The sequence below is a fragment of the Gorilla gorilla genome, chromosome 18, assembly GCF_029281585.2.
Source record: "Gorilla gorilla gorilla isolate KB3781 chromosome 18, NHGRI_mGorGor1-v2.1_pri, whole genome shotgun sequence".
In the NCBI taxonomy this organism is placed as follows: domain Eukaryota; kingdom Metazoa; phylum Chordata; class Mammalia; order Primates; family Hominidae; genus Gorilla; species Gorilla gorilla.
The window spans coordinates 62,937,927-62,951,518 of record NC_073242.2 but is presented as its reverse complement, the minus strand read 5'-3'; positions in this window follow the sequence as shown (position 1 = coordinate 62,951,518).

The following is a 13,592-nucleotide window of genomic DNA, read 5'->3' as shown; positions in this document are numbered from 1 at the left end:
CGAATGGAATCGAATGGAATCGAATGGAATGGAATGGAATAGAATGGAATCAACCCGAGTAGAATGGAATGGAATGGAATGGAATGGAATGGAATGGAATGGAACGGAATGCAATGGAATGGAATTCAAATGGAATGGAATGGAATGGAATGGAATTGAATGGAATGGAACGGAATTCAATGGAATGGAATGGAATGGAACGGAATTCAATGGAATGGAATGGAATCGAATGGAATCGAATGGAATCGAATGGAATCGAATGGAATCGAATGGAATCGAATGCAATGGAATGGAATAGAATGGAACCAACCCGAGTGGAATGGAATGGAACGGAAAGGAACGGAACGGAACGGAACGGAACGGAATGGAATAGAATGGAATCAACACGAGTAGATCGGAATGGAATGGAATGGAATTGAATGGAACAGAATTCAATGGAATGGAATGGAATGGAATGGAATGGAATGGAATCGGATGGAATCGAATGGAATCGAATGGAATGGAATGGAATAGAATGGAATCAATCCGAGTAGAACGGAATGGAACGGAACGGAACGGAACGGAAAGGAATGGAATGGAATGGAACGGAATTCAATGCAATGGATCGGAATTCAATGGAATGGAACGGAATGGAACGGAATAGAACGGAACGTAATGGAATGGAATGGAATGGAATGGAATGGAATGGAACGGAATGGAATGGAGCGGAATGGAATGGAATGGAATTCAATGGAATGGAATGGAATGGAATCGAATCGAATTGAATCGAATGGAATCGAATGGAATAGATTGGAATCGAATGGAATGGAATGGAATAGAATGGAATCAACCCGAGTAGAACGGAACGGAACGGAACGGAACGGAACGGAAAGAATGGAATGGAATGGAACGGAATTCAATGCAATGGATCGGAATTCAATGGAATGGAACGGAATGGAACGGAACGTAATGGAATGGAATGGAATGGAATGGAATGGAATGGAATGGAACGGAATGGAATGGAACGGAATGGAATGGAATGGAATTCAATGGAATGGAATGGAATGGAATGGAATGGAATGGAATGGAATGGAATCGAATTGAATAGAATGGAATCGAATGGAATAGAATGGAATCGAATGGAATGGAATGGAATGGAATGGAATGGAATGGAATCGAATTGAATAGAATGGAATCGAATGGAATAGAATGGAATCGAATGGAATGGAATGGAATAGAATGGAACCAACCCGAGTAGAACGGAACGGAACGGAACGGAAAGGAATGGAATGGAATGAACCCGAGTAGAACGGAATGGAATGGAATGGAATGGAATCGAATGGAATGGAATCGAGTGGAATGGAATGGAATAGAATGGAATCAACCCGAGTAGAACGGAATGGAACGGAATGGAACGGAATGGAACGGAACGGAACGGAACGGAACGGAACGGAATTCAATGGAATGGAACGGAATGGAATGGAATTCAATGGAATGGAACGGAATTCAATGGAATGGAAAGGAATGGAATGGAACGGAACGGAACGGAACGGAACGGAACGGAATGGAATGGAATTCAATGGAATGGATTGGAATGGAATGGAATTCAATCTAATGGAATTCAATGGAATGGAATGGAATGGAATGGAATGGAATGGAATGGAACGGAATTCAATGGAATGGAATGGAATGGAATGGAATTCAATGGAATGGAATGGAATTCAATGGAATGGAATGGAATGGAATGGAATGGAATGGAATGGAATGGAATCGAATGGAATCGAATGGAATCGAATGGAATGGAATGGAATAGAATGGAATCAACCCGAGTAGAATGGAATGGAATGGAATGGAATGGAATGGAATGGAATGGAATGGAATGGAATGGAATTCAAATGGAATGGAATGGAATGGAATGGAATGGAATTGAATGGAATGGAACGGAATTCATTGGAATGGAATGGAATGGAATGGAATCGAATGGAATCGAATGGAATCGAATGGAATCGAATGGAATCGAATGGAATCGAATGGAATGGAATGGAATAGAATGGAATCAACCCGAGTGGAATGGAACGGAACGGAACGGAACGGAATGGAACGGAATGGAATAGAATGGAATCAACCCGAGTAGAACGGAATGGAATGGAATGGAATGGAATGGAACAGAATTCAATGGAATGGAATGGAATGGAATGGAATTCAATGGAATGGAATGGAATGGAATGGAATGGAATGGAATGGAATGGAGTTCCATGGAATGGAATGGAATGGAATGGAATGGAATGGAAAGGAATGGAATCGAATGGAATCGAATGGAATCGAATGGAATCGAATGGAATGGAAGGGAATAGAATGGAATCAATCCGAGTAGAACGGAACGGAACGGAACGGAACGGAACGGAAAGGAATGGAATGGAATGGAACGGAATTCCATGCAATGGATCGGAATTCAATGGAATGGAACGGAATGGAACGGAATGGAATGGAATGGAACGGAATGGAATGGAATGGAACGGAATGGAATGGAATGGAATTCAATGGAATGGAATGGAATGGAATGGAATGGAATGGAATCGAATTGAATCGAATGGAATCGAATGGAATAGAATGGAATCGAATGGAATGGAATGGAATAGAATGGAATCAACCCGAGTAGAATGGAATGGAATGGAATGGAATGGAATGGAATGGAATGGAACGGAATGCAATGGAATGGAATTCAAATGGAATGGAATGGAATGGAATGGAATTGAATGGAATGGAACGGAATTCAATGGAATGGAATGGAATGGAACGGAATTCAATGGAATGGAATGGAATCGAATGGAATCGAATGGAATCGAATGGAATCGAATGGAATCGAATGGAATCGAATGCAATGGAATGGAATAGAATGGAACCAACCCGAGTGGAATGGAATGGAACGGAAAGGAACGGAACGGAACGGAACGGAACGGAATGGAATAGAATGGAATCAACCCGAGTAGATCGGAATGGAATGGAATGGAATTGAATGGAACAGAATTCAATGGAATGGAATGGAATGGAATGGAATGGAATCGGATGGAATCGAATGGAATCGAATGGAATGGAATGGAATAGAATGGAATCAATCCGAGTAGAACGGAATGGAACGGAACGGAACGGAACGGAAAGGAATGGAATGGAATGGAACGGAATTCAATGCAATGGATCGGAATTCAATGGAATGGAACGGAATGGAACGGAATAGAACGGAACGTAATGGAATGGAATGGAATGGAATGGAATGGAATGGAACGGAATGGAATGGAGCGGAATGGAATGGAATGGAATTCAATGGAATGGAATGGAATGGAATCGAATCGAATTGAATCGAATGGAATCGAATGGAATAGATTGGAATCGAATGGAATGGAATGGAATAGAATGGAATCAACCCGAGTAGAACGGAACGGAACGGAACGGAACGGAACGGAAAGAATGGAATGGAATGGAACGGAATTCAATGCAATGGATCGGAATTCAATGGAATGGAACGGAATGGAACGGAACGTAATGGAATGGAATGGAATGGAATGGAATGGAATGGAATGGAACGGAATGGAATGGAACGGAATGGAATGGAATGGAATTCAATGGAATGGAATGGAATGGAATGGAATGGAATGGAATGGAATGGAATCGAATTGAATAGAATGGAATCGAATGGAATAGAATGGAATCGAATGGAATGGAATGGAATGGAATGGAATGGAATCGAATTGAATAGAATGGAATCGAATGGAATAGAATGGAATCGAATGGAATGGAATGGAATAGAATGGAACCAACCCGAGTAGAACGGAACGGAACGGAACGGAAAGGAATGGAATGGAATGAACCCGAGTAGAACGGAATGGAATGGAATGGAATGGAATCGAATGGAATGGAATCGAGTGGAATGGAATGGAATAGAATGGAATCAACCCGAGTAGAACGGAATGGAACGGAATGGAACGGAATGGAACGGAACGGAACGGAACGGAACGGAACGGAATTCAATGGAATGGAACGGAATGGAATGGAATTCAATGGAATGGAACGGAATTCAATGGAATGGAAAGGAATGGAATGGAACGGAACGGAACGGAACGGAACGGAACGGAATGGAATGGAATTCAATGGAATGGATTGGAATGGAATGGAATTCAATCTAATGGAATTCAATGGAATGGAATGGAATGGAATGGAATGGAATGGAATGGAACGGAATTCAATGGAATGGAATGGAATGGAATGGAATTCAATGGAATGGAATGGAATTCAATGGAATGGAATGGAATGGAATGGAATGGAATGGAAAGGAATGGAATCGAATGGAATCGAATGGAATCGAATGGAATGGAATGGAATAGAATGGAATCAACCCGAGTAGAATGGAATGGAATGGAATGGAATGGAATGGAATGGAATGGAATGGAATGGAATTCAAATGGAATGGAATGGAATGGAATGGAATGGAATTGAATGGAATGGAACGGAATTCATTGGAATGGAATGGAATGGAATGGAATCGAATGGAATCGAATGGAATCGAATGGAATCGAATGGAATCGAATGGAATCGAATGGAATGGAATGGAATAGAATGGAATCAACCCGAGTGGAATGGAACGGAACGGAACGGAACGGAATGGAACGGAATGGAATAGAATGGAATCAACCCGAGTAGAACGGAATGGAATGGAATGGAATGGAATGGAACAGAATTCAATGGAATGGAATGGAATGGAATGGAATTCAATGGAATGGAATGGAATGGAATGGAATGGAATGGAATGGAATGGAGTTCCATGGAATGGAATGGAATGGAATGGAATGGAATGGAAAGGAATGGAATCGAATGGAATCGAATGGAATCGAATGGAATCGAATGGAATGGAAGGGAATAGAATGGAATCAATCCGAGTAGAACGGAACGGAACGGAACGGAACGGAACGGAAAGGAATGGAATGGAATGGAACGGAATTCCATGCAATGGATCGGAATTCAATGGAATGGAACGGAATGGAACGGAATGGAATGGAATGGAACGGAATGGAATGGAATGGAACGGAATGGAATGGAATGGAATTCAATGGAATGGAATGGAATGGAATGGAATGGAATGGAATCGAATTGAATCGAATGGAATCGAATGGAATAGAATGGAATCGAATGGAATGGAATGGAATAGAATGGAATCAACCCGAGTAGAACGGAACGGAACGGAACGGAACGGAACGGAAAGGAATGGAATGGAATGGAATTGAATGGAATGGAACGGAATTCAATGGAATGGAATGGAATGGAATGGAATTCAATGGAATGGAATGGAATGGAATGGAATGGAATGGAATCGAATGGAATCGAATGGAATCGAATGGAATCGAATGGAATGGAATGGAATAGAATGGAATCAACCCGAGTGGAATGGAATGGAATGGAATGGTATGGAATGGAATGGAATGGAATGGAATGGAATGGAATGGAATGGAATGGAATTCAAATGGAATGGAATGGAATGGAATGCAATGGAATGGAATGGAACGGAATTCAATGGAATGGAATGGAATGGAATGGAATTCTATGGAATGGAATGGAATCGAATGGAATCAAATGGAATCGAATGGAATCGAATGGAATCGAATGGAATGGAATGGAATGGAATGGAATAGAATGGAATCAACCCGAGTGGAATGGAACGGAACGGAACGGAACGGAACGGAACGGAACGGAACGGAATGGAATAGAATGGAATCAACCCGAGTAGAACGGAATGGAATGGAATGGAATTGAATGGAACAGAATTCAATGGAATGGAATGGAATGGAATGGAATTCAATGGAATGGAATGGAATGGAATGGAATGGAATGGAATGGAGTTCAATGGAATGGAATGGAATGGAATGGAATGGAATGGAATGGAATGGAATCGGATGGAATCGAATGGAATCGAATGGAATGGAATGGAATAGAATGGAAACAATCCGAGTAGAACGGAATGGAACGGAACGGAACGGAACGGAAAGGAATGGAATGGAATGGAACGGAATTCAATGCAATGGATCGGAATTCAATGGAATGGAACGGAATGGAACGGAATGGAACGGAACGTAATGGAATGGAATGGAATGGAATGGAATGGAATGGAACGGAATGGAATGGAACGGAATGGAATGGAATGGAATTCAATGGAATGGAATGGAATGGAATGGAATCGAATTGAATCGAATGGAATCGAATGGAATAGATTGGAATCGAATGGAATGGAATGGAATAGAATGGAATCAACCCGAGTAGAACGGAACGGAACGGAACGGAACGGAAAGAATGGAATGGAATGGAACGGAATTCAATGCAATGGATCGGAATTCAATGGAATGGAACGGAATGGAACGGAACGTAATGGAATGGAATGGAATGGAATGGAATGGAATGGAACGGAATGGAATGGAACGGAATGGAATGGAATGGAATTCAATGGAATGGAATGGAATGGAATGGAATGGAATGGAATGGAATCGAATTGAATAGAATGGAATCGAATGGAATAGAATGGAATCGAATGGAATGGAATGGAATAGAATGGAACCAACCCGAGTAGAACGGAACGGAACGGAACGGAAAGGAATGGAATGGAATGAACCCGAGTAGAACGGAATGGAATGGAATGGAATGGAATCGAATGGAATGGAATCGAGTGGAATGGAATGGAATAGAATGGAATCAACCCGAGTAGAACGGAATGGAACGGAATGGAACGGAATGGAACGGAACGGAACGGAACGGAACGGAACGGAATTCAATGGAATGGAACGGAATGGAATGGAATTCAATGGAATGGAACGGAATTCAATGGAATGGAATGGAATGGAATGGAACGGTACGGAACGGAACGGAATGGAACGGAACGGAATGGAATGGAATTCCATGGAATTGAATGGAATGGAATGGAATTCAATGTAATGGAATTCAATGGAATGGAATGGAATGGAATGGAATGGAATGGAACGGAATTCAATGGAATGGAATGGAATGGAATGGAATGGAATGGAATGGAATTCAATGGAATGGAATGGAATGGAATGGAATGGAATGGAATGGAATTCAATTGAATGGAATGGAATGGAATGGAATCGAATGGAATCGAATGGAATCGAATGGCATCGAATGGAATGGAATGTAATAGAATGGAATCAACCCGAGTAGAATGGAATGGAATGGAATGGAATGGAATGGAATGGAATGGAATTGAATTCAAATGGAATGGAATGGAATGGAATGGAATGGAATTGAATGGAATGGAACGGAATTCAATGGAATGGAATGGAATGGAATGGAATTCAATGGAATGGAATGGAATCGAATGGAATCGAATGGAATCGAATGGAATCGAATGGAATCGAATGGAATGGAATGGAATGGAATGGAATAGAATGGAATCAACCCGAGTGGAATGGAACGGAACGGAACGGAACGGAACGGAATGGAATAGAATGGAATCAACCCGAGTAGAACGGAATGGAATGGAATGGAATGGAATGGAACAGAATTCAATGGAATGGAATGGAATTCCATGGAATGGAATGGAATGGAATGGAATGGAGTCGAATGGAATCGAATGGAATCGAATGGAATCGAATGGAATGGAATGGAATAGAATGGAATCAACCCGAGTAGAATGGAATGGAATGGAATGGAATGGAATGGAATGGAATGGAACGGAATGGAATGGAATGGAATTCAAATGGAATGGAATGGAATGGAATGGAATTGAATGGAATGGAACGGAATTCAATGGAATGGAATGGAATGGAACGGAATTCAATGGAATGGAATGGAATCGAATGGAATCGAATGGAATCGAATGGAATCGAATGGAATCGAATGGAATCGAATGCAATGGAATGGAATAGAATGGAACCAACCCGAGTGGAATGGAATGGAACGGAAAGGAACGGAACGGAACGGAACGGAACGGAATGGAATAGAACGGAATCAACCCGAGTAGAACGGAATGGAATGGAATGGAATTGAATGGAACAGAATTCCATGGAATGGAATGGAATGGAATGGAATTCAATGGAATGGAATGGAATGGAATGGAATGGAATGGAATGGAATGGAGTTCAATGGAATGGAATGGAATGGAATGGAATGGAATGGAATGGAATGGAATGGAATCGAATGGAATTGAATGGAATCGAATGGAATGGAATGGAATAGAATGGAATCAATCCGAGTAGAACGGAATGGAACGGAACGGAACGGAACGGAAAGGAATGGAATGGAATGGAACGGAATTCAATGCAATGGATCGGAATTCAATGGAATGGAACGGAATGGAACGGAATGGAACGGAACGTAATGGAATGGAACGGAATGGAATGGAACGGAATGGAATGGAATGGAATTCAATGGAATGGAATGGAATGGAATGGAATGGAATCGAATTGAATCGAATGGAATCGAATGGAATAGATTGGAATCGAATGGAATGGAATGGAATAGAATGGAATCAACCCGAGTAGAACGGAACGGAACGGAACGGAACGGAAAGGAATGGAATGGAATGGAACGGAATTCAATGCAATGGATCGGAATTCAATGGAATGGAACGGAATGGAACGGAACGTAATGGAATGGAATGGAATGGAATGGAATGGAATGGAACGGAATGGAATGGAACGGAATGGAATGGAATGGAATTCAATGGAATGGAATGGAATGGAATGGAATGGAATGGAATGGAATCGAATTGAATAGAATGGAATCGAATGGAATAGAATGGAATCGAATGGAATGGAATGGAATAGAATGGAACCAACCCGAGTAGAACGGAACGGAACGGAACGGAAAGGAATGGAATGGAATGAACCCGAGTAGAACGGAATGGAATGGAATGGAATGGAATCGAATGGAATGGAATCGAGTGGAATGGAATGGAATAGAATGGAATCAACCCGAGTAGAACGGAATGGAACGGAATGGAACGGAATGGAACGGAACGGAACGGAACGGAACGGAACGGAATTCAATGGAATGGAACGGAATGGAATGGAATTCAATGGAATGGAACGGAATTCAATGGAATGGAATGGAATGGAATGGAACGGTACGGAACGGAACGGAATGGAACGGAACGGAATGGAATGGAATTCCATGGAATTGAATGGAATGGAATGGAATTCAATGTAATGGAATTCAATGGAATGGAATGGAATGGAATGGAATGGAATGGAACGGAATTCAATGGAATGGAATGGAATGGAATGGAATGGAATGGAATGGAATTCAATGGAATGGAATGGAATGGAATGGAATGGAATGGAATGGAATTCAATTGAATGGAATGGAATGGAATGGAATCGAATGGAATCGAATGGAATCGAATGGCATCGAATGGAATGGAATGTAATAGAATGGAATCAACCCGAGTAGAATGGAATGGAATGGAATGGAATGGAATGGAATGGAATGGAATTGAATTCAAATGGAATGGAATGGAATGGAATGGAATGGAATTGAATGGAATGGAACGGAATTCAATGGAATGGAATGGAATGGAATGGAATTCAATGGAATGGAATGGAATCGAATGGAATCGAATGGAATCGAATGGAATCGAATGGAATCGAATGGAATGGAATGGAATGGAATGGAATAGAATGGAATCAACCCGAGTGGAATGGAACGGAACGGAACGGAACGGAACGGAATGGAATAGAATGGAATCAACCCGAGTAGAACGGAATGGAATGGAATGGAATGGAATGGAACAGAATTCAATGGAATGGAATGGAATTCCATGGAATGGAATGGAATGGAATGGAATGGAGTCGAAAGGAATCGAATGGAATCGAATGGAATCGAATGGAATGGAATGGAATAGAATGGAATCAACCCGAGTAGAATGGAATGGAATGGAATGGAATGGAATGGAATGGAATGGAACGGAATGGAATGGAATGGAATTCAAATGGAATGGAATGGAATGGAATGGAATTGAATGGAATGGAACGGAATTCAATGGAATGGAATGGAATGGAACGGAATTCAATGGAATGGAATGGAATCGAATGGAATCGAATGGAATCGAATGGAATCGAATGGAATCGAATGGAATCGAATGCAATGGAATGGAATAGAATGGAACCAACCCGAGTGGAATGGAATGGAACGGAAAGGAACGGAACGGAACGGAACGGAACGGAATGGAATAGAACGGAATCAACCCGAGTAGAACGGAATGGAATGGAATGGAATTGAATGGAACAGAATTCAATGGAATGGAATGGAATGGAATGGAATTCAATGGAATGGAATGGAATGGAATGGAATGGAATGGAATGGAATGGAGTTCAATGGAATGGAATGGAATGGAATGGAATGGAATGGAATGGAATGGAATCGAATGGAATTGAATGGAATGGAATGGAATGGAATGGAATAGAATGGAATCAATCCGAGTAGAACGGAATGGAACGGAACGGAACGGAACGGAAAGGAATGGAATGGAATGGAACGGAATTCAATGCAATGGATCGGAATTCAATGGAATGGAACGGAATGGAACGGAATGGAACGGAACGTAATGGAATGGAACGGAATGGAATGGAACGGAATGGAATGGAATGGAATTCAATGGAATGGAATGGAATGGAATGGAATGGAATCGAATTGAATCGAATGGAATCGAATGGAATAGATTGGAATCGAATGGAATGGAATGGAATAGAATGGAATCAACCCGAGTAGAACGGAACGGAACGGAACGGAACGGAAAGGAATGGAATGGAATGGAACGGAATTCAATGCAATGGATCGGAATTCAATGGAATGGAACGGAATGGAACGGAACGTAATGGAATGGAATGGAATGGAATGGAATGGAATGGAACGGAATGGAATGGAACGGAATGGAATGGAATGGAATTCAATGGAATGGAATGGAATGGAATGGAATGCAATGGAATCGAATTGAATAGAATGGAATCGAATGGAATTGAATGGAATCGAATGGAATGGAATGGAATAGAATGGAATCAACCCGAGTAGAACGGAACGGAACGGAACGGAAAGGAATGGAATGGAATGAACCCGAGTAGAACGGAATGGAATGGAATGGAATGGAATCGAATGGAATGGAATCGAGTGGAATGGAATGGAATAGAATGGAATCAACCCGAGTAGAATGGAATGGAATGGAATGGAATGGAATGGAACGGAATGGAACGGAATGGAATGGAATGGAATTCAAATGGAATGGAAGGGAATGGAATGGAATTGAATGGAATGGAACGGAATTCAATGGAATGGAATGGAATGGAACGGAATTCAATGGAATGGAATGGAATCGAATGGAATCGAATGGAATCGAATGGAATCGAATGGAATCGAATGGAATCGAATGGAATCGAATGCAATGGAATGGAATAGAATGGAACCAACCCGAGTGGAATGGAATGGAACGGAAAGGAACGGAACGGAACGGAACGGAACGGAATGGAATAGAATGGAATCAACCCGAGTAGAACGGAATGGAATGGAATGGAATTGAATGGAACAGAATTCAATGGAATGGAATGGAATGGAATGGAATTCAATGGAATGGAATGGAATGGAATGGAATGGAATGGAATGGAATGGAACGGAATGGAATGGAACGGAATGGAATGGAATGGAATTCAATGGAATGGAATGGAATGGAATGGAATGGAATGGAATGGAATGGAATGGAATGGAATGGAATCGAATTGAATCGAATGGAATAGAATGGAATCGAATGGAATGGAATGGAATAGAATGGAATCAACCCGAGTAGAACGGAACGGAATGGAACGGAACGGAATGGAACGGAACGGAAAGGAATGGAATGGAATGGAACGGAATTCAATGCAATGGAACGGAATTCAATGGAATGGAACGGAATGGAAAGGAATGGAACGGAACGGAATGGAATGGAAAGGAATGGAATGGAATGGAACGGAATGGAATGGAACGGAATGGAATGGAATGGAATGGAATGGAATTCAATGGAATGGAATGGAATTCAATGGAATGGAATTCAATGGAATTCAATGGAATGGAATGGAATGGAATGGAATGGAATGGAATTCAATGGAATGGAATGGAATGGAATGGAATCGAATGGAATCGAATGGAATCGAATGGAATCGAATGGAATGGAATGGAATAGAATGGAATCAACCCGAGTAGAATGGAATGGAATCGAATGGGATGGAATGGAATGGAATAGAATGGAATGGAATTCGATGGAATGGAATGGAATGGAATGGAATGGAATGGAATGGAAAGGAATGCAATGGAATTCAAATGGAAGGGAATGGAATGGAATCGAATGGAATCGAATGGAATGTAAAGGAATAGAATGGAATCCACCCGAGTAGAATGGAACAGAACGGAACGGAACGGAACGGAAAGGAATGGAATTCAATGGAACGGAATTCAATGGAATGGAATGGAATGGAATGGAATCGAAAGGAATCGAATGGAATCGAATGGAATGGAATGGAATAGAATGGAATCAACCCGAGTAGAATGGAATGGAATGGAATGGAATGGAATGGAATGGAATGGAATGGAATGGAATGGAATGGAATGGAATTGAACGGAATTCAATGGAATGGAATGGAAAGGAATGGAATTCAATGGAATGGAATGGAATTCAATGGAATTCAATGGAATGGAATGGAATGGAATGGAATGGAATGGAATGGAATGGAATGGAATGGAATTCCATGGAATGGAATGGAATCGAATGGAATGGAATGGAATGGAATTCAATGGAATGGAATGGAATGGAATGGAATGGAATGGAATGGAATGGAATCGAATGGAATCGAATGGAACGGACTTCAATGGAATGGAATGGAATGTAATGGAACGGACTTCAATGGAATGGAATGGAACGGAATGGAATTCAATGGAATGGAATGGAATGGAATGGAATGGAATGGAATGGAATGGAATCGAATGGAATCGAATGGAATCGAATGGAATCGAATGGAATGGAATGGAATAGAATGGAATCAACCCGAGTAGAATGGAATGGAATGGAATGGAATGGAGTGGAATGGAATGGAACGGAATGGAATGGAATGGAATTCAAATGGAATGGAATGGAATGGAATGGAATTGAATGGAATGGAACGGAATTCAATGGAATGGAATGGAATGGAACGGAATTCAATGGAATGGAATGGAATCGAATGGAATCGAATGGAATCGAATGGAATCGAATGGAATGGATTGGAATAGAATGGAACCAACCCGAGTGGAATGGAATGGAACGGAAAGGAACGGAACGGAACGGAACGGAACGGAATGGAATAGAATGGAATCAACCCGAGTAGAACGGAATGGAATGGAATGGAATTGAATGGAACAGAATTCAATGGAATGGAATGGAATGGAATGGAATTCTATGGAATGGAATGGAATGGAATGGAATGGAATGGAATGGAATGGAATGGAATTCAATGGAATGGAATGGAATGGAATGGAATGGAATGGAATGGAATGGAATGGAATCGAATGGAATCGAATGGAATCGAATGGAATCGAATGGAATGGAATGGAATAGA